General features: G+C 40.5%; 1 protein-coding gene across 1 annotated transcript in view; it reads right to left on the bottom strand.

Annotated features, from left to right (window-relative positions):
- Nucleotides 1-6,583, bottom strand: part of LOC101652360 (cytochrome P450 4A6-like) — a 63,068-nt gene that overhangs the window by 55,584 nt on the left and 901 nt on the right. The gene's annotated exons all lie outside the window — the stretch shown is intronic.

Genomic DNA, 6,583 nt, shown 5'->3' with positions numbered 1-6,583 from the left:
GGAATGGAAGGAGGGAAGGAAGGAAATGAGAAAGAAAGGTGGGAGGGGAAATAGGAGGGAGGGAAAGGAAGAAAGGAAAGAAAGAAATGTAATAAAGAAAAGAAAGAAGGAAGGATTATCAACTCCATGCAGTTGTTTTAAATATCCAACACTATGATATTAATATTGGGTTTTGATATGGGGAATGTTATTTGTATGTTTATAGTTGATCTGAGATCTTTTAGAATGTTATTTAAAAGGAAGCAGCTTCTCCAGCTGGTTGTGAGTTTTGCCTTACCTGATCTTCCCAGAATCACCCTTAGGTAATCAGGGTCATAGACGTGGAAGAAGACCTCGCTCCCCCACATCCAGCGAGGAAAGGCACATGGGAATTTATCTACCCATTTCAGCGTCTGTTCCAGCTCTTGATCTGTTTGAAACTGTAATCAAGGGAAAGACAAAGCAAAGAAAACTTTATTTTTGAAATAGTATTGGAAGTGTGGAAGAAGAGAAGGCAAGGGGATAGTAGTTCATTATCTACCTACAGAGATTAGGAGGGTGGAGCAGTTTCTGATGGTGTGGTCTTTGACCTAGACTTTTGTTGTGGATCCAAGACTTGCCCTAATGCTGGATCTATGCCCTTTGGGGGCTAAGCTTTCAAACCTCACTCTGAACTGGTTCCAGAACCTTACATTTGAAAGGCATATAATAAATGTTCAGGAAGTGACTCCACAATATACGAAACCTTTTCACATTATTGAGCTTGATGTGTTGCTCAATCTGTGGTCAGGTAAGGATTATTACTTTATCCTATTTTACAGAAGAATGAGGAACCAAAACTTGATGATATGCCCAGATGATACGAGTTAAAACTCAATCCTATTGACCTCAACATGTCCTTCCCCTGGATTCCCTCAGCCCTTTGGTATGCGTGTAGTACATCATATTCATTTCAATGTGGCCATTTCAGTTGTTGGTCATTTGTTGGCAAACTCAGTTTGAATATTGGTTATCACTGTTTTATTAGAGCCCAGCATTTGAATGATGATGCTAGTGAAAAATATTGAAAGTACCGTGAACTATCAAAAGAACAAATAATTCTGTCTTGGAAGAAATACAGCCTGATGTTCCATAGAGACCTAAGCACAGTGAGATTTGGGACATGATGTCCTATGCAGGTAAAGCAGATGGGCAGAGAAAGAGTGGAAGGCTCCTGAAAAGATTGATTGACACAATGGTTGCCAACAATGGGCTCAAACATCAAAACAGCATGAGGATGGCGCAGGATGGGCCAGTGCTTCATTCTGTTGGACACAGGGTTGCCATGCATCTGAACTGGCTCACACACAACTAACACCAACAACGCAGAGTATAGGTCACAGGAAATATGGCTTTTATAGAGGAAAGAAACAGGGAGAGGGGAATGTGTGTAGGAGTCTTAATAGTACAATTTATATTGTAAATAACAGATAAAATCTTGAGCTAATTTAAGAAATAAGCAAGGGGGTGGGGGAAGGCTGGGAGCCAACAAGTGTCTCAAGGAGTCCAAAGTCTGAGGCAGGCAGAATTCTGGAAAGCGCAGAAACAGACATTAGAGACTCACTGACCTCTGAATATTTGTGTGTGTTTTTGTTTTGTTTTTAGTGTAAATTCAGGCATTAGTTCATTCCACAAACATTTATTGAAGATGTACCATGTATCTGACACTTTTCTGGAAGCTGGGATACAGCCATGAGCAAACAGACAGCAAATCTGTTCCTCCTGTAGCCGACTTTGATGTAGTGGAGAAGGACAGTTGTATCCTTCTTGTGCTGCCACAATTCCCTTCTACAAAATGTTAATTCAGAGTTGCTTGCTGAATCCGATTCAGAGGAGAGGATGAGACCAGCCAGGGTGAGGGGTCCTTCTGGTACACTCCACTGTGGCACGGGTTAAATGGGGATGTTAGGAGAGAGACCCACCCTACGTGTGGGTAGGAAGAAATCTTAGAGAAAGTTATCTTGAGGGACATCCCAAAATGTTTTCACTTAAATAAATGAGTTAAAATGAGTAATGAGTAAAATGCTAGGTAGATATTGAGTAAATGCTTGAATGAGTAAAATGCTAGGTAGATATTCATTCATTTGTTAGGTAGTTATTTATTATCTCTTGTGACATGCAGTTTAGTGGACTCAGACTCAATGACCTTAAGTACAACAAAATGAAACATTGCTTAGGCCTACTTCATCCTCATAATCGTTACTGTATTGGGGTCTGTTGTTGTCACCACGTAGTCAATCCATCTCCTTGTAGGTCTCCCTCTTTCTCAATGACCCTCTGCTTTACCAAACACACAGAACAAACAAAGTGAGCCCCGCACAAAAACTAGTCAAGTGTGGGCTCTGTCGGTGTGGCAGACACAAGTGTGACAGGACATAGACCAAGGGGAAAAGATAGGATGGTGAGAACTTCTTGAGGATAGTTGAAGCCCATTGTTTTGAATTTTCCTTTTACCAGTACGGGTTGGATTTCATTCTTAATAATTGAGTTTGTTAAAACTACTAAATTCTCAACATATCTAAGCACAAACAGTATTCTTATTCAAATAAAATATAGTGATTGTTACTGTGACCTTGGGTGTCTACCACAGACAACTCTTATTATAATTTGTTTGCATATAGTATCTTTACAATGATCTTGATTTTTCAAATGCATAAGCCAGGTCATTTGGAGGGTGTTTAAAGTTAAGTAGTTGAGCTGTGATATAAACCCAAGTAACTTGGCAACAGAGCCTACCTAGTTAACTTCCACACCTTGCTGCCTGACATTTGGCTGACTGGAGCACATTTAAAATAATCACCTGTGTCTTTTGAATCCATGACTTCACCAGTTATCGAATTGTTGAATAAGTAAAAATATGTACTTGATCAGTTGAAACATTATAGAAATATTGAATAAATAAAAATATGAACTTGAAACATGTCCGAGAGGAATTACTGAGAGGTGAATGACAGGTAATCATGATGGTGGGGCAGGAAGAAAGGAAAAAAAGAAAAAGGTAAGAAGAAAGTAGAAATTGTATATATATATAGGTATAAATATAGGTATGTTTATATAAAGGTAGGTATATTTGACCATATATGTGTGTGTGCAAGTCAAACAAGGAAGCCAGTGGACTTTGGGCCTCTACTCAAATCTTACCGCTGTACAAGAACAGTGTGTTCTAATAATTTAGCACTGTATGGTACTCCCCTTTCTGACAGGATCACTGAAGACAAAATGGTGATAAAGAAATGTGGGGAAGAAAGGGGATGATGCCTGGCTATTAAAGATACAGCACCTGGGGTTCAAGTCTTAAAGGCTTGAAGTTAAACAAGAGGCCATCTAGCAGGGAAGCCATAAAGCCCACATCGAGGAAGCACACCAGCCTGTGTGATCACGAGGTGTCGACGGGAATAGCTATCAGAAGTTCAAAAAACAAGCAATCAAATTGACATGAAGGAGTGTGGACTAAATGGAGACCCACGACCCACCTGTAAGATAGTTGGACAGTCCCTCACAGAAGGGATATAAAGTCCTGGGGGTAGTATAGCACCGATTAAACACATAATAATCCTCTAGCTCTGTAATATTTTCTCCCTTCACTATTATGGTTCTTGTTTTACCTCATTAATCTTCTGAGACATGAATATGTTCATTTGTACAAGATAACCCTTCAGAAACAGTAATGGAAGTAATGATTCCCTGAGGGTATGGGAAGAGAGGGGGCAAAAGGGGGAAGGGGGAGCTGATAGGAATGATGAATGTATAACCCCATTCGAGGAAATGAACAACAGAATTGTAGGTGAATGGATATATTAAATGGTGTAAGATAATGAAAATAATAACAATATAACATAATAACAAGGGTTCCTGGTGAGGGTGTGGGGGAGGGAGGGCCTAAAGGGGAGTTAATATCAAGGGATTCAAGAAGAAAGAAAGCTCAAAAAATAATAAATCATTTTATTGGGGCTCTTACAGCTCTTATAAACAATCCATGCATCAATTGCATCAAGCACATTTGTATATATGTTGCCATCATCTTTTTCAAAAGTTTTTCTTTCTACTTGAGCCCTTGGTATCAGCTCCTCTTTTGTCCCTCCCTCTCCCACCCTCCAACCCTCCTGAACCCTTGATAAATTATAAATTATTTTCATATCTTACACTGTCCACTGTCACCCTTCACCCATGTTTCTGTTGTTTGTCCTCCTGGGGGCGGGGGGTTGTTATATATTGATCATTGCAATAGGTTCCCCCTTTCTGTCCCTGAAGGAAAACCTTTTGAAACTGCTGTTGGCAGCAACTGTACAATTATGCTTGATCTAATTGAATTATGAATAGTTAAAACATCTGTAAGAGCTCCAAATGAAATGATTAATTCAAAAAAAGGGAAAAGAATGTTTTGAAATTAATTGGGGTAGCAATTTTACAATGTTGCTTGATGATATTAAACTGTGGGATGATATATCTATTTTAGAACCCCATAAAATTGCTTTATGAAAAAACATGAGAAAATATGAAAAGCAGTAGTCTTTTTTAATATAATTGCTAGTAACTAGCAGAAACTGAAAGCTGATTCAACAACATAAATATTATTTCTGTTAATAGAAATTACTTCATTATTGCGTATATAAACCTTCTAATGGCCATTGTTGTAATGGCAAATCATTGAAAGCATTTTTAGTGGTTCTTAATGTCAAATCATAACTCAGAAATGGCACCGGCCTGTGTGATCATGAGGTGTCAATGGAATCAGGTACCAGGCATCAAAGAACAAGAAATCATATCATTGTGGATGAGGGGGAGTGCGGATTGGAGATCCAAAGCCCATCTGTAGGCAACTGGTCATCCCCTTACAGAAGGGTTGCAGAGAGGATATGAGCCAGTCAGGGTGCAGTGTAGCAATGATGAAACATACAACTTTCTTCTAGTTCTTTAATGCTTCCACTCCACCACTATCATGATCCCAATTCTACCGTACAAATCCGGGTAAACCAGAGGATGTACACTGGTACAGATAAGAACTGGAAACACAGGGAATCCAGGACAGATAAACCCCTCAGGACCAATAATGAGCGTAGCGATACCAGAAGGGAAAGGGTAAACCAGAGGATGTACACTGGTACAGATAAGAACTGGAAACACAGGGAATCCAGGACAGATAAACCCCTCAGGACCAATAATGAGTGTAGCGATACCAGAAGGGAAAGGGGAAGATGGGGTAGAAAGGGGGAACCAATCACAAGGATCTATATATAACCCCGTCCCTGGGGGATGGACAACAGAAAAGTGGTGAAGAGAGACCTTAGACATTGTAAGACATGACAAAATATTACTTTATAAATTCTCAGAGGCTCTTAAGGGAGGGGAGTGGGGAAGGAAGGGGAAAATATGAGGAGCTGATAACAAGGATTCAGTAGAAAGAAAATGTTTTGAGAATAATGATGGCAACAAATGTACAAATGTGCTTGACACAATGGATGGATGGATGGATGGATTGTGATCAGAGTTGTAGGAGCCCCCAATAAAATTAGGTTTTAAAAAAAGAAATGGGCAGCCTGGTCTGATGTAACCAGACAAGAACAGGAAGGCTAGCAGGACAAGGTTACAAGAATGGCCCAGGAGAATCAATGGCAGCTGGTGACAACTGCATTTAAAAGAATCATAATTTCCAAAAATCATCAAATGTTCTATAAGGCATTATTTCCCCAATATGTGTGAACAAACTGAGCAAGCCCTGCTGTTAAATTGAGCAGCTCCACTCTTCAGCTCCACTCTGCTGATAATCCTGTTGGCTGCTTGGAGAAAGGAGAGGAATTGACCCTCTCCAATCTTCACCTCTTCCGAATGCTTCTTGTATCCATAATCTCTTCATGGGCATTCCTCTGCATAACCCTCCCCCACGCCCTGGTCTTCAGAGCTCAGGCTGCAATATTTTTTTGTTGTTTCCCATCTGGGGCAGCTGTTCCAGCCTCTCTCCTTCTGTCAGTCAACACACTTGGGCTGATCACGTACTGTGTGCTATGCTGTGTGGTGGGCACTGGGTTAAAGGGAGGTGCCCCACAGTGCTCATAGTCCAGACCTGTGAGTGAAGGGGAAGCCCTACTGAGTATCTTATATGAATGGAAAATAGAGACAAGCATGAAATGGAGTGTTGTTAGTGGTGCAGTAGATGTAGATTGATGGGACATCTGTGTAGTCTTGAAGACTAGTAAATGGAAGGATCTACAGGAGCTGAGAGAGACAAGGATATTCCTCTAGAGCTCATGTGTGTGCACATATAGGGGGGACAGGGTGAAGAGAGAGACAGAGAGATATTACATCTATCTATCGACACCCTTAATTTAGACCCTTTGGCTTCAAACCACCACGTGTCTTTCAGTTTGTCCTACTATACTGCGGTGACTTGTGTGCTAATACATTGCTGGAAGCCATGTCACTGGTATTTCAAATACCAGCAGCATCCCTCAGAGTGAACAGGCTTCCGCAGAAAATTCAGACTAAAAAGAAGGAATAAGCTGTCTACTTCTGAGGAATTAGCCACTGAGAACCTTCTGAATCACAGAGCTGGGATGGCAAGACGTTG

The sequence above is a fragment of the Echinops telfairi genome, unplaced genomic scaffold, assembly GCF_000313985.2.
Source record: "Echinops telfairi isolate 266 unplaced genomic scaffold, ASM31398v2 ScPeMD7_443;HRSCAF=831, whole genome shotgun sequence".
NCBI lineage: Eukaryota > Metazoa > Chordata > Mammalia > Afrosoricida > Tenrecidae > Echinops > Echinops telfairi.
Note: the sequence above shows the minus strand (reverse complement) of the source record. Positions and strands in the feature narration are given on the sequence as shown.